We start from the raw sequence: 25,219 nt of genomic DNA on the forward strand, positions 1-25,219 counted from the left end.
CTGATTGGCTTTTACTTAGTGATTTATAGACTACTTTGGGAATAAGTTACCAGAGAACGATTTCCGATGCCACTGATGGAGCTTAAGTTCAGGCCTTACCTGACTTTGTGAGTCATCTTAGCAAGCCATTAGAGGGTATTTGGACTTTTCTTGGGTAGTGACTCATTTGATAGGGGACACATGAGTGATATGCCAGGGACGCCGTGACATCATTACTCCGGGTGAAGCAGCACACTGGGCCGTAGGAGTGTTCCTAAACCAGGGCAGCCAACAGTAACTTAACTGGACATGGAAGTGACTGTGAGCTGTTAACACCATAACTATAAGGTTTGTAAAATTTGCAAAAGTGCAATATTTTAATCTAGATTGGCTGTCCTTTTCCATTCTATCATCCCTGCCACATTGGTGACACCTATCCATCCTGCCCATGGCAGTGGCATTTTGGGGGCCAGACTAAGGGGAAGTCAAATTGGGTATATGGTGTTAGGGTTTGAGGTCACTTCCACGTATAGTTAAGTTATTGCTAACTGTGCTGGGTAGGAACACCCATATTGCTACCATGCTAGTTCACTCAGAGTAATAACACAACAGTGTCCATACTTATTTAATGAATGTTCTCAATTAAAGAAGTCACTATACAAGAAAATTTGAAATCTCTCTAATCCTATAGCTCATAGAGAAGAAAAGTTTGAAATCTCCCCAAATTAACACAAACCTAAGTATTAAAAAATATTACCAATACCAGATTGTAATATTACCAATACCAGGTTGTACAACTGAAATCGACTTTTCACAAATATAAATAATAAAATAAATTTTTGATCAACTGTACAGGAGGAATGACTGAATTATTTTCCTCTTGTGGCTACAGGAAATATTGCAAAATGATTGTCTCATGAGAAGGCAATTAAAGAGCCTGCAACCCAAAAGCAAGGGAAAAAAATGTATTGCATGAAGGGGTGAGGTAGGGAGTTAATAAAAATAGTGTGTTACTTTTCTGAATTTTGTGTTTGAAGTATTTGTCAACTTTAAAAAATTCGTGATTGGTATATTCTTTTCATTCTAAATAAATGTCTACTTGTATGATTCATTTTTATTTTATAATTTCATATTCATTTGCTTAAAAAGGGCCCCCAAATTTGTACAAATATGAGACCTCATAAAACCTGGACCTGCCCATAAAATCTAAGTTTGCCCAGAGATTACAGAGGGATATTTGGAAGAGGACATTTTGTTAACCAAAGATCGTAATATGGGAAATAAGCATTTACATATAATTACCAGTCCAGTTCAGCTTCCTTAAAACAGTCAGATCAAGAGTGCAAACCCTAGCACAGTGGCACATGCCTGCAATCCTAGCTACTCTGAAGACTGAGGCAAGGGGATCACTTGAGGTCAGGAGTTTGAGGCTGCAGTGTGCTATGATTATGCCATGGCACTCCAGCCTGGGCAACAGAGTCAGTCCCAGTATAAAAAAAAAGAAGAGAAAAGAAAAAAAAAAAGTGCAAAGCCTGAGGAATTTGGAACAAGTACTTGACACTCTGTATCTGTCCAGCTCTGAAGGCCCACCATGGCCAGGCCTCATCTAATCCTATATCACAACACTTGCTACCATGTACACATCCAATCTGTTTAAACCAGTCTCTTCCCACTGTTCTAATTGCACATCCTAATTAGTCTCCCTTGAGATGGTTTCCCATCCTTGGAAGTAGTCCTCTTGATAGCATTCTCCATCTCTCCAAATCCTATTCATCCTTCAAGGCCTGTCTTAGGTAAGTTGACTGTAACTGTTCTAGGGTTGTCTCCCTTCTTAGAACTGGTAGAGTTGCGGGGAGGGTGATACTTGGTTCACACATTAGTATGCCCATTTTACAGTTATGGAAGTCAAACCTAAAGAAATTAACAGCATCTTCCATTGTACATAATAAATAATGGAGGTAGTATAGTCATTGTTTAATCACCAGGCAAAAAACTTAAGGACAAATATCACGTCCTAATTTTTTCTTAAAGAGAGAGGGGTCTCACTACATTGCCCAGGCTAGTCTCAAACTCCCTGAGCTCAAGGGATCATCCTGCCTTCTGAGTAGCGAGGATTATAGGTAGGAGCCACCACACCCAGTTACACATGCTAATTTTGATGGAATAAAAAGAAAGACCTGGATCAGTGCAGATGTCATGAAACCACTGGGTTATTTACTTCTAGATCTTTCTATGAGAAAAATAAACTCTAATTTGCTTAAGCCACTTTCATGGGAGTCAATGACATGCCAGTGGTGACACTTATTTTTCACTAATATAACATTTGGTTAATCTATCACTACGTTGGGTATTGACCATGTGCAAACCAAGGCTGTTGTGTTAGGAAAATGGTGGGAACAATTCAGAATGATGGGATCTGCTCTTTCTTCTTTCCTCTTTGAGCCAAGTTCTATAAGAGATAAATGAGCTGAGACTACAATTAGACATCTGCAAGTAGAGAAGATTACGAAAATAAATTGGCTGAGAGAGACATATGCATATGACCTGGAAACAAAGTTGAGTGAAATTCTCATGGTTTGAGCCTTGGAGGGTTAAAGTTCAGTTCTCTCTGTCCTAATCAGAGGACAGCTTAGAAGAGACAGTTTTAGATTGATACCTTAGGCCTTTTCCACACCTCTTCCACAAAAATTCCCTGACAAATACAGGTAGTGATGATTGAAAAAAATGTTACATTAAATGTCTGTATCCCCACACAAGGTTGTTTCTAATTATCTCAAGGCACCAACCAGCAGGAGTTTAGGAAAATGGTCAGGTCATCAAAGTCAATAGATAAAAGACTATCGTGCATAAAACTATATCCACAACAGGATCCTTGGCTATAGTTACTCAGAGAATTGGCTAGAGCAAATAGTCTGAAACCCTGCTAAGTTTTGAGGGACCTGTATTGTCTGACTAAATAAACAAAAAAATCTCAGGGCAGGATGATATCTGTCTGTGACTATTCAATCCCTCAAAACAATCCTTGGACTCTAAACTGCACCAAGAGCACTCATAACTCTGAAGGTGTGGTCCTACCCCAATGCTCAATTGATGTGGCAGTGGAGGAATATTAGACCAGAGAACTCTTCCAAGGTACCCAAACTGGGGCCACCAAGTTGGTCAATGAAGAGTTGTAGCTCCTCTTCTCCACAAGATCTGATACATGTCATACCATTGACTTCTCTTTTTTCCAAATGGGATTTTTTTTTTATTGCAGCTAATGCTGTTTCTACTCCACCATCATATATTGGTCATTTTGCAAGTCGATAACTAGATTACTGAATAATGAGAAATTATGTATAGTAAAAGTTATACTGTCCCAGCAACTTATGATTTTGCCTAGAAGAGGAATGGTTATGAATTTAGGATATAATCTCCTTTCAGGAGAGAAATAGCATTCCTATGTTTGGGAGTGTTTCTCAACAGAAGCCAATATTGGGATTGCAGAACAGATAATTCTCTATCATTCAGGAGTATTCCACATGCTACAGAACCATTAACATCACTAACCCCTATACACTAAATGCTGTATCATCTCTTTCAGTCATCATGACCAGTAAAAATGTCTCCACACATTTTACGATATTCACCAAGAGGTAGAGTACTAGAATAAATGTAGAGTACTATAATAGTACATAGAATACTAGAATAAATGTGTATATGGATGTTGGGTAGCCAAAGGCATAGTCTGTGGCAGACATAGCTAATTGCTTACCAAATGTATATTTTCATCTTCTTTTTTACTATAAGAACCCCACTTTTATTTGGGTGAATCATTGTGTCAAAATAAACTACTCCCCTTTCCATATGCTCCTGTACTTAGATGAAGCCCGAAAGAGGTATGCGAAGTTACTAGATGGGGATTCCTGGAAACCTTTCAAAACTAGTAGAGACTCTTCTGACCTAAGACTTTTGTCCTTTCTCTTTCTCTTCCTACTTCTTCCTGCTTGGAACGTGGATGGGTGTGTGAAGGTTCCAGAACTGCCGTATATCCATGAGTGGAAGGCCATCCACACAGGTTGACAGAAAAGCCAATGAAGAACCCGGGTCCCACATGGTGTCCTGGCTTCTGTGGTCGCCTAGGCTACCCATCCCCAGACCTCTTCATGAGCAAACCAAGCCATTTATATGTGTAAGCCTCTGGGAGTGTGTGTCACTTGCAGCCGAACGCAATGCTAGCTGATAAAGAGCACATCTCTTCCTGCCTTAGTTTCAGTAAAGGGTTCATGGACCAGGGAACGGTAAAGAGGAGTGGAAGAGAGCAATCCAGTAAGTTGCAACTGTGTACTTTTGAGAAAGGAGCTTGAACTCTGTCCTCACAACAAGCTGAATCCCAGGAGGAACCTTTGGAAACCCAAGGAGAATGTGGAAATGTAAGTGAAGAAGGAGGCTCTTGCTTGGTTTCTCTTATACCCAAATGAATCAGAGATTATTTTGTCAATGCCATAAGTATAACTTACAGGAACGCTCAAGGTAAACATAACAGGGGGAAATGAGGATCATGAACTTTTACTGCAATTCAAGGTAAGAACACATCCTCTGACATGATTAGGGAGCATTTTTCCTTGTAGCTGGAAGACTTTGCATTTGTTCAAGTGAGTTGATTGAGACCTGCTAAATACTAATAGTTTATTGTAGGTACAGGTATTACTGAAACACTAAATCCCGAGGGAAAAAGTGAGCATGAAATCAACTTTGCCCCTTCCCAGATTAAAAAAATATACATGATTTCAAGGGGCAGTTTGCCAGGGTACCACAGGGGAAATTTAAGGGGAAATCAATTGTTAATGTCACATGCTGTGTATTTTACTCTGGAAGTGTCCCTGTAAGAGTTAAAAGAAGCTGGAGCCACATACTGAAAACCTGATCGCAACAGCTGCACTCTGAGCCCCTTCTGCAGAAAAGAAAAAAAATAAGTTTTAATTAAATTGTATTAATTGGTTTAGCTGATCTGGAAATAGAGTAAGGGCTGTGCTCTAATTTTGTTTTTTGGCTCAAGTCCACTTGTCCCTGACATGAAAATAAAGGAATGAAGCAATAAAATGCCTAGAAATGCCCTGGTTGAGACTTTTAAACAGTCCAAGGTTAAGGAGCGATGCTATCTCTGAGATGAACTTAAAATTCTGTTGCCAACTTGGAGAAGTCAGAAGTGCAAAGAAGAAAAGAAGAGTGTGATTAAAAACCCTGCTTCCTTAAAGCTCTGCAAAGCTGCAAAGAAAAGGCAGGCATTCTTCCCATAATAGTGAGCACTTGTTATAGAGAAAAGGAGAAGGTTGTGAAAGCATCAGGGTATAATGACCTTATTTCAGGCCACTCAGCGTAAGTTTTCGTATATAAGGTAACTGGAATTTGTGAGAGTGGCTTAACAGTTTGATGTTACTGTGCACAAAATACATTTTATTACACCTAAAATTATATTTGAATCTACCTTCAATGCTTGTGTTGCAGCATTTCTTATTAAAATTATTTAAAATAGAAATTATTTTAAAAGGCATAATACTAACACAATCTACATTTTTTGTTTCTGTGTTCCTATAGGCTAAAAGTTTAAATATAATCACAATCGCCAGAAACCATTCATTATATGGCAAAATTCTGTGACATATAGAAGACATTTTATAAAGAATAGCTTGAACTTTGCTGTTTAGAAAACATGTAACTAAAACTTTTGAGAAAAAACACACATGGAACAATGAGTTTGCTATAGACTAAATGTTTATGTTCCCCCAAAAGTCATCTGTTGAAACCCTAAACCACAATGCGATGGTATTTGGAGATGAGGAGGCAGTTAGGGTTAGAAGAAGTCATGAGATTGGGGCCTTCGTGATAGGATTAGTGCCTTATAAGAAGAGATACCAGGGCCGGGCGCGGTGGCTCACATCTGTAATCCTAGCACTCTGGGAAGCCAAGGAGGGAGGATAGCTCCAGGTCAGGAGTTCGAGACCAGCCTGAGCAAGAGCGAGACCCCCATCTCTACTAAAAATAGAAAGAAATTAGCTGGACAACTAAAAATATATAAAAAAAATTAGCCAGGCATGGTGGCATATGCCTGTAATCTCAGCTACTCAGGAGGCTGAAGCAGAAGGATTGCTTGAACCCAGGAGACTGAGGTTGCTGTGATCTAGGCTGACGTCAAGGCACTGTAGCTGGGGCAACAGAGTAAGATTCTGACTCAAAAAAAAAAAAAAAAAAAAAAAAAAAAAAAGAAGAGATACCAGAAACCTTGCTTTCTCTCTTTCTTTCTACCACATGAAGGCATGGTGAAAAGACAGCCATCTGGAAGTCAGAAAGAGCCCTCACCAGAACTCAATCATGCTGGTACCCTGATCTTATAGGTCCAGCTTCCAGAACTGTGAGAAAATAAATTTCTGTTGTTTAAGTTGCCCAGTCTGTAATATTTTGTTATGGTAGCCTGAGCTGACTAATACAGAACCAATGGGGAAAAAATTAACAGATGTCATTTATAAGCAAATATTTGTAGTAATGAGATTGTACCTGTGACTTTCAATTCTAATACATGATTGGGCTCTGACTATTAATCTGTGACTGCCTGTCCTTCACACATTCCTGCATAGTGATGCATTTTCCCCACAGTGACAACTTCTGAAAGGAAACATTCTAAATGTCGGTGACTCAGGCAGGCACTAATAGTATGTATTTCCCATCTGTCTTGTATACGAGAACAAGTTGTGTCTCCAGAACTCAAATCGTGTCTTTAGAAAGAGCTACATTATTAATAGCTGTTTTCTTTTTCAGATGGTCCACATGGTCGTGCTTCAGAAATTGTGTCCAAATGATGGTAGTTCTCCCATGGAGGTGGACTCAGCCTCAAGGTGGAGGCAGAAGTTGGAGTGGACATAGCTGTAGGAAGAGGCCAATGCTCAGCTGGATGGAGAAACTTATGTGGGGCAGAGCCAAGGAGTAGGAGGAAAAAGGAGAAAGATTAATTTATATAAAAAAAGACTCCCTCCCCACAACCACCACCATTTTTTTTTGCCTGGCTCTAGTTAGCCACTTATCTGAGTCCTTCTCCCTCCTCCTTGAGCTCCTTCCTGACCCAGATGTACATACATAGTTTTAAAAATTCAAAATGCCTGGTTTTGGAAAATTCTGACATACAAAGCCTTATAGACATAACCTTCTGGGTGCAATTTCTTACTTCTTCCTCAAATTATAATTGCTTCTTTCTTTCTGGCAAGGATGAATTAAAGATTCAGTGGTCAAAGATGAATAATTCCATGCCCCCTCCACCACAATCTATAGTTCCTGAAGCCCATCCTCAGGTGAACCCCCAGAGGTGGAAGTTGGGAAGTCATCACTCTTCTCTGAAAGGCTCCTCTGTATAGCATCCTCAGGTAATATCACATGGTCAGCATTAGAGCCCTTTAATTCCAGCTTTTCTTATGGGGTGGACAAAAGAGATCTTCAGTATTATGATATCTCGTTTTCCTCTATTCCTGGAGAGTAAATCTTTATAGGAGAGTGAAGATCTCTCCCAAATATGTTTGTGACAGGTTTCTAATTCCAGGATGATTGTTCTACCTTCCAGATCACTGAGTCTTCTGGGAGAGCAGAAAGATTAAAAACTCAAATTCTGAATCACCCACAGTGGTCTCATACTCCTGTGAGCTCATGCAAATATTCTGTGCTATGAGCCATGACATCCTCATTCTTTCCCTTTCCCTCTTTTCCAGGCAGAGGATCAGCTTATAAGAGTCATTGTACAGGAGACATTCACAAAGTTCTTTAGTATTTCAAATTCATTTCATTTTAATGTTCTTTTTAAAAGAAGTTTAATACTATGTTATAAAAATAATATCTTCATGTGCTAGTTGGTGATTGCTACATAACAAATTACTCCAAAATTCAGCAGCTTAAAACAACACACTTTTATTATTTCACAGTTACTGAGAGTCAGGAATCTGGGTACAGTTTAGTTGGAGCCTCTGCTTCACATTCTCTAACAAGGCTCCAGAGTATGCAGCCTCATTTGAAGGCTTGACTGAGGAAGGATCCCTATTCATGCTCAGTTGGTAGCTCTCAGTAGCATCCATTTCTTTGCAGGTTGTTGGACTGAAGCCCTATTCTTGTTAGCTATTGACTGTATTGACTGGAGCCTACCCTCAGTTCCTTCCCAAGTGGTCCTTTCTCAGACAGAAGCTCGTTTATTAACACATGAAAGCCAAAAAGGTGATAAAGTCTGCTAGCAGGATGGAAGTCACAATCTTCTGTAATCCAATTATGATGGTGATACTCCATCATCTTGGCCACACCATACTGGTTAGAAATGATTGCAGCTCACTCTCAAGAAGAGGAGATTATATTATAAGTTGTGAATTGTAAGAGATGGGTATTATAGGGGGTCATCTACCACACTCATTAAATCATTAAAGAAATTTAGAAAATGAAGAAAAATTAAAAGAAGGCTATCAGTATAATAATCATCTACATTTACCTTGCTCCTTTTTTTTTTTTTCCAGTCTTGGTTTCTATGATTAAGTTAAACAAACAAATAAAAACTTAGTTATTATCACATTCTGTACAGTAAATCCTGTTTTTTAAAAAAGTTACCATGATAGTGTAGAGATCTTTCCATATTATTATGGTGTTTTCTCTTTAGAGACATGATTTTTTTTTTTTTTTTTTTTTTTTTTTGAGACAGAGTGTCGCTTTGTTGCCCTGGCTAGAGTGAGTGCCGTGGCATCAGTCTAGCTCACAGCAACTTCAAACTCCTGGGCTTAAGCAATCCTACTGCCTCAGCCTCCCGAGTAGCTGGGACTACAGGCGTGTGCCACCATGCCCAGCTAATTTTTTTTTTAGATATATATTTTAGTTGGCCAAATAATTTCTTTCTATTTTTAGTAGAAATGGGGTCTTGCTCTTGCTCAGGCTGGTCTCGAACTCCTGACTTCGAGTGATCCACCCGCCTCGGCCTCCCAAAGTGCTAGGATTACAGGCGTGAGTCACCGCGCCCAGCCAGAGACATGATTTTAATAGTTGCACTAACATCCATCAGATGGTTTATTATTTTTTATTAAACATCACTTTGTTGTTGCTGTTTTCTAGTTATTTTCCTGTTACAAATAGATATACTGAACATCTTTGTGTACTTGTCTTTTTTCCTGCAGTTTGGAATTCTCTTATAATATATCCTCAGAAGTAGTATATAAAAGTCAGGATTCTGTTAAAAACATTTGATAAATATTGTGAGAAGTTTCCAACTTTTCTAGTGCTCAAATATTATGGTGGCAGGTGATAGTTGGCACCTTAGACAGGTCATCAACATAAGGGAGATCCTGAAAGAGAGCACAGGTGATGTCTCAGGAGAAAGTCAGTGAAAACATGATGATGGAGAAAATGGAAATAAGTGAGAGGCAGAGTTTTGGGCAGGACATCAGTTGGCATCAGGAAGTCTGGCTAGATGGAGGGAAACAACCATTGACCTAATAAAGAGGTGGTGGGTGGGATGCTGAGTGTCAGAGAATCGACAAGAAAAATGAAGATAGAGGAGTACCATTAAAAGGATGAGTAAGAGATCCAGGTAAATACTCAAGGATGGCTAAATATGTCACCTCCCCAGCTATTTGTGATGAAGATGGGCACTTGCTAATGGGGGATGTCAGAAGACACGCTGCTAGGTCAGAGCAAGACTAAGTAAGGTCGATTTGATGCTGATTAATCTAAACTGCTGAAACAGTGCTCCTTCAATTTCTCCCAGTAATAAAAGGATTGTTTCCAACATCTGTAATTCAGTTGAGCCTATTAATGGAATTTAAATGGAGAGTTGAAGAATGAGGGGCTTGGGAGTGATGCTGGTACTTTTAGCAAGGATCATTTTGTATATTAGGAACAAAGAAACTGTGAAGAGAAAAAGAGAATGCCCAAAGGAGTATGCAAAATACTATGAATCTGAAGTAGAGAATTGAGGACTATCTAATTTTTAAGAAATCTAATTTCAATTAAATTCTTATATAAATTCTAAAGTTTTTTTCATTATCTTACTTTGAAGGATGAGAAAGGAAAGAAAATGTCCACCTGTGTATGTGGGTTTTGCACAAAATGTTATCATGAAATTTGTCCCTTAGCCAAAGAAAAGGAAACATCCTACTGTGTGTTTAGGGCTCAGATGGCAAGTGTTTTGGTTTAAAACATGACATGAATCAAAAATAACTTTATATGTTGGTCAGCATGATCTAGCTAGGATAATAATTGAATTTATTATTATTTTTTTCCTAAATGACCTAAAATCATTGTGACAATAACAGAAGCCCACTTCTTTATGAATGGATCTTTGGTGGAGAAAATAAAGCACTGAGAGAGACCAGCCCCTGTATCTCTTGTGACAAGGCTGAGAGAGAGGAACCTGTGATTAGGTAGGACTGCTGGAGAGGAGCAGGGCAACATGATAAAAGATCTGAACCCAACTTGTGGAGGGGGGAGGGCAAGGGCAATATACATAATTTAAACTTTTGTACCGCCATAATATGCTGAAATAAAAAAAAAAAAGAAAAAAGATCTGAACCCTGCTCATAGACTGAGGCTAAGAGTTTGGGATTCCAGCCTTAGTGTCTGTATGTTGCTGCACAGAGACTCAATGCTGCCCTTTCATCTCTCCCCAGGACAGGAAATAAGGGAAACCACATAATTGAGCTGAAGTCCAAGATAGGTCAATAATATCACGCACAGAATTCTCCCACCCATCCCAAGGAGAGGAATGTCAATTCATGAGTATCCTCCCTTGGTTCTAGAATGGGAGAATAAAGAGCAGGTAATTGGTTCCCTTTCTTTTTTGTTCCCCAAACCCAGATAAATAAACTTTTTTTCTTTGTTTGTAGGGACCTGTCCTAAGGACTGTTCAGTTCAGTGGAAGTCTGTTTATAGAGGCCTGTAGTAAAGACTGCTCAGTATGGGAGGAGCCTGTGTGTGGGTGGACCAGGAAGAATTAAACAGAGCCTCTGTAAAATATGCTTCTTAGTCCAGAGGTCAAGTATATAACAATTCATATGGGGAACTGAACTTTATGACAAAGACAAAAGAAACTGCTATGCAAACAAATCTGCTTATGTAAGCTAGTTGGACACTGACAGCAGAAATTAAAGCATAGGCTGGTTTATCACTTAGAAATTCTAATATGATCACCCAATGAAAGTTATAATTATAGAGCATTTATTATATAATACAGACACCACTAAATAGTGAAAACAATACATAGGAAATGGACAGAATGGTGTCTAGAGACAAACTCAGGTCCTTTAATGCTTTTATGTGTAAATATGAACGAGTAACAAAGAAAACAAATTGAAACATTAAAGTTACAAGTTTAGCAAGAAAACAACTAAGTAAGGTAACACAAGCTGTAGAAAAACATATTTAAGATAATGTAAACTTTTTCTTCCTATTAAGCTGAATTCTTTCTCTCTGAAGCTCTTACTACTGCTTTAAGAATCACTATAATAGACGATATTAAAGTGCAAATCTCTTAAATATCACCAGATTTACATATGCAGTTACCTAGAATCATTTACTGCCTTATTCCTAGCATGTAGTCTCCTACAGGAGCGGTTCTGTGTCATTGTGGTAACCCCAATGTCTAATTCAGTGCCAGGAATGTTATTAAACGAACATTTGAATAAATGAGTTCTAATGCCATCCATCTTAAAAAAAAAAACATACATACTCTTGATCCAGTTTGTCAAATAAATATTTTGCCAGATTTAATTCTTATTCGAATTTCTTCTCATTCTTAATTTTTCAGGACACAGAATTCTCAAAATGTAAAAGATAAAAACACATCCCTCACGGCTTAAAAACAATCCCATTGTACTTTTCCTCACATCTCACCTTGACTAATTCTCACATGCACTTCAGAGCTATGAATAATGTCTTTATGCAATTCATGTAAGGCACAGAAAATAGGTATCATTATTTCTGTTTTAATGACAGATTTTGAGGTTAGGGTGACTCATGAACAGCTGAGCAGCCAGTCAGTAGGAGACACCAAAATAGAACGGAAACGCCTCCATTTCCACCCCCACGCTCAAACCTCGAGTGCACCCTCCTCAGGGAGACTGAAGCGTGATGCGCCTGTGAGTGAACGGGAAGCGCTTCCTGCAAGTTACTGAGCTGGAGAGTGTCGGCGCTCCGAGCTATCCCTGGTGGCGATCAGCGAGCACAGCCCACTCTCCAACACGCTGATGAAAATGGCAGGGAACCAGAACGCAGAAAAGCAAGCTCCTTAAATGCCGAGCTCCTTTTATTTTGAGAAGGATGCTCCATTTGCCCTTAACTGAGTAATTTTCAGAAATCGCCAGCCAAATCACCTGAACTAAATGATTTTTTTCCTCCCAGTGAATGTAAGCTTAAATGCAAGCTGCTCCCTTAAAATGCAAGCTGCTTGGTGTGTTAGGTGTGTACAGCCCAGCCTGTTTTATTCTCTGGGAGGGGAAGAATATTTTATTAAATGGGTTTCTTTGATTCTTTTATGCACACAATAAAAGAGGAGTGAGTCATGCCTTCACAGCAGCCTCTATATCTAAATGGCTCTTTAAAAATAATCAACAGAATATAGCAGGTGTCAGTCTTTGACCTGCAAACAGATTATTCTTGGAATTCTTAAGGAGCTTAAGAATATTCTTAGAATACTTTAGGAGCTTAGAAGTAATTTTTAAAGTGTGTTTAAAAATATTAACTTTCATCCTGCATCCACAAACAAAATGGCCCTGAGTGGAGGAATGAAGAGTTACATCTGTAACGTGTTTGATAAAGTTGAGATGCACCTTTCCCTCCACCATCCAATTCAAATAATAATGTTATCCAATGCAAATACTAGTTTCCAGTAACCGGAGTCATTTCTTTTCCTACACCTCTGTAACTGGAGGCTTGCAAGTCTATCTTTCTCACTGAGGCTGCTTTCATAATTCCAGTGGGCTGGGTTCTAAGAGAAATTTTATAACTGTTTTCCTCTCCGCCAAGCCCTTTGCCAAAGTACTATAGCTTACAGCAACCCACACCTCACAAATATGAGAAAAGGATAGTCATTAAAACCTTTGCTTAATTCATCAAAAAAGTTGTGACTCTTCCCGCCCTCTCCAGATGCACACTCTTGTTTAATCACCTTCCATACCCTTAGGCCACGGATGCCACTTGTTCGGTTTTCTCTGTTGCACCGTCAGTGCCTTTCTCTTTATTATCATTAATTTCACTCCTCCCTGAATTTAAAATCCCTGAGTTGTTTTAGGGTCCCCATCGTCCACCCATCCTACCTCCTCTTAAAAACAAACATGGGCACAAAGCAGTCCAGCCATTGGCTAGGAGGAAAGGAGCCCGTGAATGAGAAACACTTCACCAACAGAATTTAAACCAGACACGTTAAACTCACATTTGGCCGTCAAGAACAGCCCGAGTCTGATAGAAGGACGTCAGCCAAAACAGAAGGTTCTTGTGGTGAGACGGCTGATACGGTCAGGCTGGAAAAACCTCTCCACTACTTCCTGTGGGCACCTGAATTCCACAGGCTTGCAGATGGCTGGAGTCATTGAATAACGATCCCTCAGAGTTTTCTGTGTGCTAGCCAGAGACCTTGCACATGGCGTATAGGTCAGGACACGATGATTTCAGTTCCTTGAGCAAACTCAGATAAAATGGGGTGGAAAATGTTTCTAAAGTAAAGTTTTCTAGTTAGTAAAATGTGACACTATTCTAGTGCGATCCAGCAGGTAGGAGGTTGGATGGCTTCCCAGGGCTTCAACACGCCATATATTTGACGTGCACAAGAGGAGTTGCTCTGAAGACATGTATTTTCTTATCCTTTAGACTAATCCAACGGAAAAATTATATTTGGCCCATGGATCCCATTTTAAAGCCCTTGTATCCACACAGAGTTTGACAGTAATTTACTTCTTTCTGGAAGCTATGAGCACAGTGTGAATCCTGAGAAATTTTAATAATGATATTTTAATTATGATTAAGGTGAGACCTGGCTAAGTCATCTGTATTTGGAATAAATCCACTGCAGGAAACAGATTCTCAAGGCAATTCTTTTTCTTTGCATTCTGTCCTACACAACCTTTCCTAACCTAAAATTTTGCAAGGTTAGTACAGCACCAACTGGGTATATTTTTGTTTCTCCCAATCTGAAGGGGGAATTTGAGGTAACGGTTGAAGTGTCAAAAATTGGCAATGGTAGATGAAAGCTACGCTTCAGACTGCAGTGCTCCCTCGGAAGATAAAGCTGTCACTGATCAATCTCTAAAAATTCTTACCCTGGCATCCATGACCCCTGCACACCCTGAAAGTAAATGCCAAATAAGGTCACAACATTTGCAAAGGGGTACATGACCCAAACCTAACATCTAGAATCTTCTTCTTTAATTTTTACCTCTTGTCAAGGATGTGCTGTTATTTTTCCCACTGTCATTACTTCTCCTGTTCAGTTCAGCCTATTTCCACAAAGACTCATTTTCCATTAATTCATTCACTCAACACAGATATGCCAAGAGCTGTTAAGGTGCAGGGCCTGTTCTACGTGCTGGGAAAAGAATAGTAAAAAGAAACCAAGATCCATAGCTTCAAGAAGCTAATGGTCGGCCGGGCGCGGTGGCTCACGCCTGGTGGCTAGCACTCTGGGAGGCCGAGGCAGGTCGATCGCTTGAGGTCAGGAGTTCGAGACCAGCCTGAGCAAGAGCGAGACCCTGTCTCTACTGAAAATAGAAAGAAATTATTTGGCCAACTAAAACTATATATGGAAAAAAAAATTAGCCGGGCATGGTGGCGCGTGCCTGTAGTCCCATCTACTGGGGAGGCTGAGGCAGGAGGATCGCTTAAGCCCAGGAGTTTGAGGTTGCTGTGAGCTAGACTGATGCCACAGCACTCACTCTAGCCCGGGCAATAGAGCGAGACTCTGTCTCAAAAAAAAAAAAAAAAAAAAAAAAAAAAAAGCTAATGGTCTAGTTGAGGGGTAGGAAGGTCACAAACTAGAAATCACATAAATGAGATAATTTCAGATAGTGATAAATGAATAAAATAGTCTGATGAATTAGAAAGTAACTAGAGGCTCCTTTACCTAGGACAGCCTGGGTAGGCCTCCCTGAGAAGGAATTCTTTCAGGTTTTCCTAAGGGCATATACCAGGCTGAACCTGGCCTCATCTGGTATAGTCTGACGAGGAAGTATGTTTCAAGCCTAGACTTGAAGGATGGTTGGTTGAAACTCAAGAAATCATAGGAGTCAAAGAGTAAGTAGGGGAACAGTAGGGCTGAATAGGAATTTGACGTGATAAAGAAACAGAAGGAAAACACCATGACAAGGAAGTGGTGAGTGAGGGAGAACTGGAAGAAAAGTGGGCAGAGGCCAGATGTGGCTGACCTTATAGGTCATGTCGACAATTGTGATTATACCTTAAGAACAATGGGAGGTCACTGAAGGAATTCAGCAGGGGCGGGGGGGAGGACACATGGTCAGATCTGCATTTTAGGAAGGTCTCTCTTGCTATTTGGAGGAGAAGACTGAGATGATTGGAAAGTCTTCAAATGGTTTAAAACAGCCCAGGCCAAGAGGTAGAAACCTCATCAAGGGTTGCAAGACTCTTAGCTTAATCTGTTTCCAGCCCAATCTCAAGCTACTGCATAGGGAAGTTACATAGGGGAACTAGATTGTTGTTGTTTCCTAGGCTATTTCTAGGAACCCACATTCCACCTATCTTTTTGTTCAGCCAACCTGAATATGCGAAGTCCATTAGATGGCTGAAGATAGTTAAAGATGGCTGTTTGGCTCTAGTCACCATTTCTGAATTAAACCAGAAGGAAGGAGGAAGCAAATTTAAAAAGAAAAAGAAAAAAAGAATCTTCCTACCCCTTAAGAACTTGTCCCTGAAGTTTTACACAACACTTCTGCTATCATATAATTGGCCGGAACTTAGTCATAGAGCTACATATAGTTGCAAGGGAAACTGTAAGGTGGCTGTGTGCCCAGCTGAAAAGTGGAAGGTCTATTGCTAAGGTAGATGAGGAGAACATACATCTGGAGAGGGAACTATAGATCTCTGCCACAAGATCCCAAAACTATGGTGAGACTATAAAACAAAAAAGAGTTCTAGGGTCAGGACCTAAGGAAATCAGAAACTGCTGAGGATTATAGCGAATGGTTCAGGATGTTGACCATAGATGAACAATCACATTGGGGTCATTCCTGGTCAGTGTTGACTTTTAGAGGTGGGGATAAAGACTGCCAGCTATAAAGAGCAAGGCTGGGTGGGAGACCTGGACATGTCATAGCACTGTGTACTGCTTTTGTGGTACTTACCACATCTTGTTAGAATAACTACCGTAACTAGCTAGAAAGCTCACCATTGAAACTTCTGTATGCCTAACAGAATGCTTCACCCACACCGAATTGTTTACTGCAAGTGCGTAGTTTTATGGTAATTGCCTCTAGGGCAACAGTCCTGTAGAAGGGCTAACACAATGGGCAAATCCCAGGTGCGGAGTCAATTCGAGGAAGCAAATCCATAGAGACAAAAATTAGATTGGTGGTTCCTAGAGCTGGAAGCGGGTGGGCATATGGGGCAGGATTGCTAAGGGGATTGGGTTTCTCTTTGGGGTGATGACAGTTTTCTAAAATTGATCATGGTGATAGTTGCACAACTCTGTGAATAGCACTGAATTGTACACTTTAGGCAAATGGTATGGTATGTGAATTATATCCCAATAAGGCTATTATGAAAAAGAATGGGTAAAATTGAGGAACTTGAAAGGCAGTCTCTGTATCGTGTTGTTGCTTTTTCTTTGAAGCTCTTAAAAAGCTTTTAAAGTCATGTAAGAATCAGTACATGATTCCTGGAGTCCTGAACACTACCAGGTTCTCCTCTGAGCTGTTCTTTCTTGAACCTGTCAGGATATGTTATTGAAAAATTAAGGAAAAGAATGGCCTCAGGTCCCGGTGCCTTCAAATCTGGGACTTTTAGAGCAGGGGTTAAACCTGACGTCCTTGGGTATGCGAGAGAGGGAGGAGGTGTGGGGGCTGCTGGGATCCACAGATGACCTCAGACCTCAACCCCTCCAAAGTTCTATGCCAGTTTTAAATATGTGCTTAGTTGAATTATTCTGGGAGGGGTCACTTTTATCATAGTCTCAGAGGAATCTATTGCTTCCCCTACATTCTGTCAAAAACAAGGAAGCTTTAAAAAATTTGAAGTATAGGCCAGGCGTGCTGGCTCTTGCCTGTAATCCCAGAATTTTGGGAAGCTGAGGCAGGAGAATTCCTTGAACCCAGGAGTTTGAGGGTGCAGTGAGCTATGATGATGCTACTGCACACTAGCTGGGGCAACAGAGTGAGACTCTGTCTCAAAAAAAAAAAAAAATTAAAGTTTAAATGCAGTGTTAAAATCTCACTTCCTAGTTTCTGCTTATATTGTTTCATGGATTGGGGGAGGAGAAGTGGACAAAAAGGGAAGGGGAGGGAGAGAGAAAAGAGAAAGAGAAGAGAGAGAAACTCATTCCCAATTTCTGCAAGGAGGAAACAGTATTTCCTAAGGCACAATCTAAATTAAACTTGGTAGAGCAGGAGGGACTGATGCTTGTTCCCTCTTCTTTTCCTGTAATCATTTTAGGAGAGGATATGGTTTACAGGGATAAGCATCAACTCTGACGAAGTAATAAAACAAATGAGAAAGCCACACTTCATCTAAACACTGCAGATCAAGGTTAGCCCTCCTTGGCCTCTCATTGAAGATGCCTGCCACATGAATGATTCATGGTGAACCATCAACTCAGTACAGTCACTCTGCGAGAACACCAAGGGTTTGCTTACACATAATTACTCAGAACTGAGTAGGAGGAAATCCCTGTCTCGGATCATGGGAGATAATGGAATTCCAACTAAGGATGCCTTGGCAAAGTAGAAGTACTTTCTCTTGGACCTTTGAAATCCTTAATGAGTTGAATCATGTCAAGTAACAAAATAAACAAGGATGAGAAACATCAGTTGGGTTCGGTCCAAAGTCTAGCCTGCTTAAGATTGGGCTTCCCCCATCATTGCTTAAACATTATACAGTTTTCTATCAGCCAAGCCTGTGGTTTTATTTCATTTTTTTTTTTCTTAAATCAGATTTCAAAAGCCCAGGCACTAGCTGATAGTAATTAGTAGGCATCGGTTGAAGTTCATTCTTGCTGTTCTTTCCAGGCATGCATAATTTTTCTGAAGAGAAAAGAAAATCCAATTACCCCCAAATCCAGCCAGTGTGGCTCATCTGCTCTTGTGTTAGATCTTTAGAAATGGTTCTTAACAATTGAAAGGAAGACATATGGTACTTGAGAACAGCATCTTGTAACCTTGTTTATAATATTAAGAAAAAGAGCCCAATTCTGTGACCATTTACATCCTACTTTACAAAAACCTGACGCAAGAAATGCTGATCCTATAACACATGTGACATAGAGACTTGTTCATATCATAAAGAATTTATTGGTGATTTTCTTTCTAGGGTCCCTCTTATATTTTTTAAGTATTCCCTTAAAAATGTCTGACTTGAAACTGTCCAGGAACACTGATGCAATATAAAGTAAAAACATCTGATAGAATATTGGAGGACTCAGATTCTTCAAATCCGGGAAGATAGAAATTTCTACTCAACTTTGCAAAGGTTGGGTCTATGACAAAAAATTTAGTAAATTAGATTATCTCATTATTTAAATTACTCCTTGAAATGTCAGTTAATTTCAGAAACTTCATTGATTTTACAGTTTCTGAGAATGCCTTGGTTTTACAGTAGTAGATACTAAACAGGATTTTGGTAATAAAAGATACTCTTTATCATTTGGATTAATATTTTTAGGTCATATTTTTCTTCTGCATATATTTATCTCTAAAGAATAAATATGATGTTAAGGTGAGTTGTACTAAAACTGCTTTTATCATTTTTGCCCAAGGAAAGTTTCTTACTGCAAGTGAAAATTGGAAAAAGAAACCAGAAAAGTTCAGATTTATATTTTTAAATGAGCCTACTGTGAACCCTTGTGATATAAGCATTCTTCAACAACACTTTGTGTTTATCATTAATTTTCATTACCGCAGATTAGCAGACGGGCATCTCCCAGGATTGCAAGACCTTCTTTGGCTCCAAGGAATTTTCTACTGTCCATATAGCAAGACAATTCTCCAGTTAAAAAACTTTTTTTCTTGTCTGGATAATAGTTTGATCATACCATGTTTCTACTAATGGACTAACAGACTCTGACACTTTACAAAATTAAGTCCAAATTTCTCAACATAGTTCATCGGGCTCCCACCATGGGACCTCACTGTTTGTTTTACTTCCTCCTGCAAGTCAAAACCCACCTTCTGTTCTAGTCAAGGAAGTTTTTTTTCCTGCATTTAGGCTGATTTTCCTCTCAGAGCGCAGGCTATGCCATATCCATTGGTCTTGTCATGCATCCAGTCTGTCATTGCATGAAGAGCCTCCTGGACCAGGTGCTGCGCTGGGCACCCTGACAGCAGAAGTGTGAATAAGGCACCGTCTCTGTTTATTTGTCACAAACATGTAACCAAATATATAAAGTGATGCAGTGAAGTGAGGGCATTCAAGATTAATTAAGGAAGAGATTTATTTTAAGCAATGACATAACAGAAGAGGTAATAGTTGATTTTAACCTAGAAAGATAAACAGGAGTCTACCAGGAGCATTTGGATTTTGTCTGGTAAGTTTTTTGATGTCTACTTACAAGCCTTTGAAAATATTTATTAAATGAAAGAGCGCACAAAATGCTAAGCTGGATTTTTTTGTTTGGTTTGGTTTTGACATATTTTTCTTCCCCAGTTCTTACAGAAGGCTTCTGAAGTTGGTAAGGCTATTAGTGCTGCACAAATAAGATATACAGGCCCAAAGGAAGTTGACCCAGTAAGTGGAAGATCTGAAACCGCATCTATTCTTCTGACTTAAGGCCTTTGTTCTTTCAACTCTGCCTTTCTACCTCCCTGACTGTTCTTTTGAATTTCCTGACACTCCCATCACAAATGAACTCAGTGAGGATACTCAATGAATATTATTTATTGATAGAGAGAGGCATATAACTTTGATGTCGAAATTTTAATACATATTTTCCAACCACTGATTGTTCTTTTGAATTTCCTGACGCTCCCATCACAAATGAACTCAGTGAGGATACTCAATAAATATTATTTATTGATAGAGAGAGGCATATAACTTTGGATGTCAAAATTTTAATACATATTTTCCTCACTCTAACAGCCCCTAAACTGGGCCTTTATCCTTCTTTAATGTGGTTTCTTGCCATTTCCCTGTCTTTATGCTTCCTGAAGCAGGGATAACTGCTTGCTTGTGTGAAAACAAAAGCATGTAAACTTTAAGCCAACAGTTGAGCCCATGATGAAGAATCTCACTCCTGAGCTGTAGTCAGTAGAGTGTCAGGAGGAGGAAAGAAGGGAGGAGACAAATCCGTAGCCATATAGGAACTTCTCAGAAGCCCCTTATCTCCTAGACAAATAACACCAACTACTCTGCAAGTTTTCTCTATAGCCATAGCACCTGGTATGAGACCTTTTAGTTGCACAAGTGCTACTTTCAGAAGTTCAAGGCCACAGCAGGGATCTTAATTTCCATGACTCCATTAATGTACCCCTTAGAATTACTTTCTTCCAGAAGGAACTGAAATTCGCCTACTTATTGTGAAGTTTTTCCAGGTCTTTATACTTAAGCACGTGCCAGCTATTCTACAGAGAAGGCATGGGATAGTGATTGGGGAGCAATGTTCTCCCCAAATTCTTGCTTCCTTTTCAGGGATATTGCTAGAACATTCCATTGACCGTTTGTGCCTGGAGTGATGGAAGGACATTTCTGGGTGCGCTGGTGTATTTCACATAATGTGTTGTCAGATGCTTTCCATGAATGACTCAGGCAAGGGTAGGCTGCATAGAATCCTGGTACAGAAAATGGGAGAAAGCTGCAATCTGTTTAAGCATGAGTGTGCATGTTCTGAGCAGGCTGAGTAATGATGTTCTGAAGGTGACTAGTCCAGGGAGAAGCCAGAGAGTAGGAGTCAACACAGAGCAAATACTGGGCAAGCGAGTTAAATTCTCTGGGCCTCAATTTCTCATCTGCGAAGCAGGAAATTTAATGCCTATTTTTGCCCATTTGACTGTAATGGTGGCAAAGGTCATGTGCAAAATCAGGTTGACTATTACTTATTGAATGTTTGATGAAGGAAGAGTGGGTGAAAATACTTACAGTTATTAGAGAATGTGCCTGAAGGAAAAAGAGATTGTTTCAACCCACGTTTAGTGTCTAGTGCTAGGGATAAGGTAGCAAACAGATGTGTTCTTACCCTTGAGGGCTCACATGGTAATTTAAGAGACAGACACTAAATAATTAATTGCATGTTTAATTATACAATTAAAATTGTGATAAGTACCACAAAAGAGAATTATGTGTAAGTGTGTAAGAACAGAACAAGACCTATTCTAGTCTCAAGAAAGGGTGCTGCATGGGAGTGACATTTAAGTTGAGCTGTGAAAGATGAAAGGTAAAGCATGAAGTGGCAAAAGATGTGGGGAGATGCTTTTTTAGGAACAGGAAGTGCTATATGTAAAGGTTTTGAGGCAAGAAGCACATGGCAGGAACATAAAATTGCAAGAAGGACTTTGGGGCTAGAGCAAAAAAAAACAAGCAGCAGAGGAAGCGGTGCTACCTGGGGCTGAGAGACAGGTAGGAACCAGCATTCGCAGGGCCTTGTCAGCCAAGTGCACGGCTCCAAATATTTACCTTAAGAAAAATGGGAAGACTTGAAAGGGTTTTAAGGAGAGTGGCATGATTATATACTTTTTAAATCTCACCGTGCAGGGTGGAGGATGAATTACTAAGGTGCAAGAGTGCATGAAAGGCCAGTTAATGGTTGTGCACGCCTTCAGTCCCAGCTACTCGAGAGGCTGAGTGGGGAGGATCACTTGAACCCATGAGTTCAAGGCCATTCTGGTGCTCTTCTTAGGCCTGCCCTCTTGAGTAGATGCTGAAATTTTTGTCCTTTTATGCTCATCACTTAGTTTCCTATACTTTATTCTTTCCACATCTCTGCACAATAGGAGAAAATGTGATTATTTCTTGATATGATGTTGATAAGTGGTAAGCTAGTCCTCCCAACTAACAGAGTTGTATTCTAACAGTGTTATAAATATCTTCTCTGATCACCAAATATTTATTAAGGAAATAAAATCTATTTGTAGAGACAAGTTAAAGATAGATGGATAGATAACACGCTTTTAGCTACAGGAAACAGAAATCCCACGTAAGAAGAAGTCCTGAAGCAAAGTGGCTCCAGGTTAGTGAAGTTGTTGGTTCATCTCTTTAAAAACCTAATTATTTCCTTTTTTTCTGAGGACTTAACAGTCCTCAGCATTTGGCAAACTCTCTCTGGATGTAGCACTCTTGCAATCACACTCTACCAATCCAGAGCCCTGAAAAAGATTTATCTTTTCCAGGTGTATCTTCTTGAGAGATAAGAATCCTTTCTTAGAACCACCCTGCCTTTATTCATGTCTCATACTAAGCAATTCACAGGGAAATGAAATTCCCATTGCTTTCAATTTATTAACGTGATCATCTTAAACTTACTAAGATTCTCATCCTGGGACTGGAATTGAAGGCAAGCCTTCCTGAAGCAAGAGGCTTTGGTGAGTCCTAAGATGAAACTGGAAATCCATATTAAGGGAAAATGGCCATTGGATGGCTGAGACATCAACAGTGTCTGCCTCACACAGAAAGGAAAATCACAAACAATGGAGCAAATGAATGTTACTCAAAACATCTTGTCAGACCTGCAGCATTGGCATTAACTGTGTATGATGTGAGCTTGTTAAGAAATATAAATTCGGGCCCTACTCAGGACCTACTGAGTCATAATGTCTCAGGGTGGGCCCATCAATCTGTGTTTTAGGCTCAACAGGTAATTGTGATGCAAAGAATAGTTTAAGAATCATTGTTCTAGGGTTACAGTAGGTACTAGAAGGTCGAATGACACTAAGCAGGGAATTGAAAATAAGGGGTAGGGTCATGGGAGAGAGACAGAGCTGGGAAATTTGACAGACCAATTAAAACACAGTCCTCGCATCATGCTAGTAAGGGAGATATTTTGCAAAGAACCCATTTACCATTCTCTAAATCATATTACCTTCCTTATCTACCGGTAGAACCTAGCCTGGCTTCCAGAATAAGACAAATGGGGTAAAGATAAGAAACTATTCTGCAAAAAACTATATGAAGAAAGCATAATAAATAATTCACTGGGAACAGTGCCCAGGCATGAAAGAGTTTGAGTAAGTTTAGAATGTGGAAAATAGATACTGAATTCTGGAACATATATATGGAAATGAAAACATGGAGTGGCTGGAAGGCATGCTATTTTACAGATCCATAAGAATTATTAATACAGGTTCTTTCTCTGGACATTCCCAGAATTCTGCTCAAAGAACACTTGATATAGCTGTAGACTGCCAACAAATAAATCTATCTGGAGATACACATTCCAAATGGGGAATACTTTTCTGAATCTGAATTGTGGGAGAGGAGATAAAAGTTTTGTGTGTTTTTTATTTGTATGAGTATGTATGGAAGCTACACATCTGCTACAGGTGTTATTCAAGGGAACAGTAAGCCTGGCTTGTAACAGGTTGAAGGGTTTTAAATAGGAAAGTGTAGGAAATAGCAGCAAGCAGTCCACAAAGACCATCCTAAGCAGGTCACGTGGAAAAGGAAATCCAGGGATTTCTACTGCCTCAGTATTTCCCAACACTGTGGCCCACTGAATCTAACCATGAAAGGCCTTCTTTAGAAGAGAGGAAAGGGGCAAAACATATTCATAAGAGGCCTGGAGAAAAAGGGGTTAACACTTTCAAGGTAAAAGAGGAATACTAGCAAGGCTTCAAGCAGTAAGAATAATCATCTCCAAAAAGTCCCTTGGCCAGCCTCAATCCTATTTCAAGTGTACTGTACAAAATCAGTTTGCATACTGTCTTGAAGTTTTGGGGGGACTTCCTCTTAATCAGTGGTTCTCAAATTTTATTTTATTTTATGTTTTTGGAGGGGAAACCGTTTTTATTTTTTTAATTTCAAAATATTAAGGGGACACAAGTGTTTGTGTTGCATAAATACCTTATATAATGCTTAAATCAGGGCTTTTTGTGTGCCTATCACTAGAATAATGTTCATTATACCCAATAGGTAAATTTTTATCCCACAATCCTCCCTATCTTCCCTCCTTCTTGGTTTCTCATGACCTTTATATTGCTTTGTGCCTGTGTATACCCATCTATTAGCTCCCACTTATTAGTGAGAACATATGGTGTTTGGTTTTCCATTTCTAAGATAATTCACTTAGGATAATGGTCTCCAGTTCCAACCAAATTGTCACAAAAGGCATTAAGTCATTCTTCTTCATGGCTGAGTAGTATTCCACAGTATACATATACCACATTTTCTTAATCCATTCATGAATTGATGGGCACCTGGTGTTGATTCCACATCTTTGTAATTGTGAATTGTGCTGCAATAAACATCTGAGTGCAGTTGTATGTTTGAAAAAATGACTTCTTTTCCTTTGGGCAAAAACCCAATAGTGGGATTGTGCGATCAAATGGTAGGTCTACTGTTAGTTCTTTGAGGAATATCCATACTGATTTCCACAGAGGTTGTACTGATTTGCAGTCCCACCCACAGTGTATAACTGTTCTTTCTCTCTGCATCCACGCTAGCATCTATTGTTGAGTTTTTAGTAATGGCCATTCTGATAAGGGTAAGGTGTTATCTCATTGTAGCTTTAATTCATATTTTCCTAATGATTAGTGATGTTGAACATTTTTTCACATGTTTGTTGGCCATTTGTCATCTTCTTTTGAAAATTTTCTGTTCATGTCTTTTGCCCACTTTTTGATGGGGTTGTTTGTTTTTTTCTTGCTTATTTGAGTTCTTTGTAGATTCTGGATATTAGTCCTTTGTTAGATGCATAGTTTGTGAATAGAAGTGGTGATAATGGGCACCCTTATCTTGTTCCAGTTCTTAGGGGGAATGCTTTCAACATTTCCCCATTCAGTGGGTTTGTCATATATGGCTTTTGTACTTTTGAGATATGCTCTTTCTATCCCTAGTTTGTTGAGGTTTTCTATCACAGGCCACTGGGAAAGCCACCAGGGAGGGGATGAAT

This window comes from Eulemur rufifrons, chromosome 4 (assembly GCF_041146395.1).
Source record: "Eulemur rufifrons isolate Redbay chromosome 4, OSU_ERuf_1, whole genome shotgun sequence".
NCBI lineage: Eukaryota > Metazoa > Chordata > Mammalia > Primates > Lemuridae > Eulemur > Eulemur rufifrons.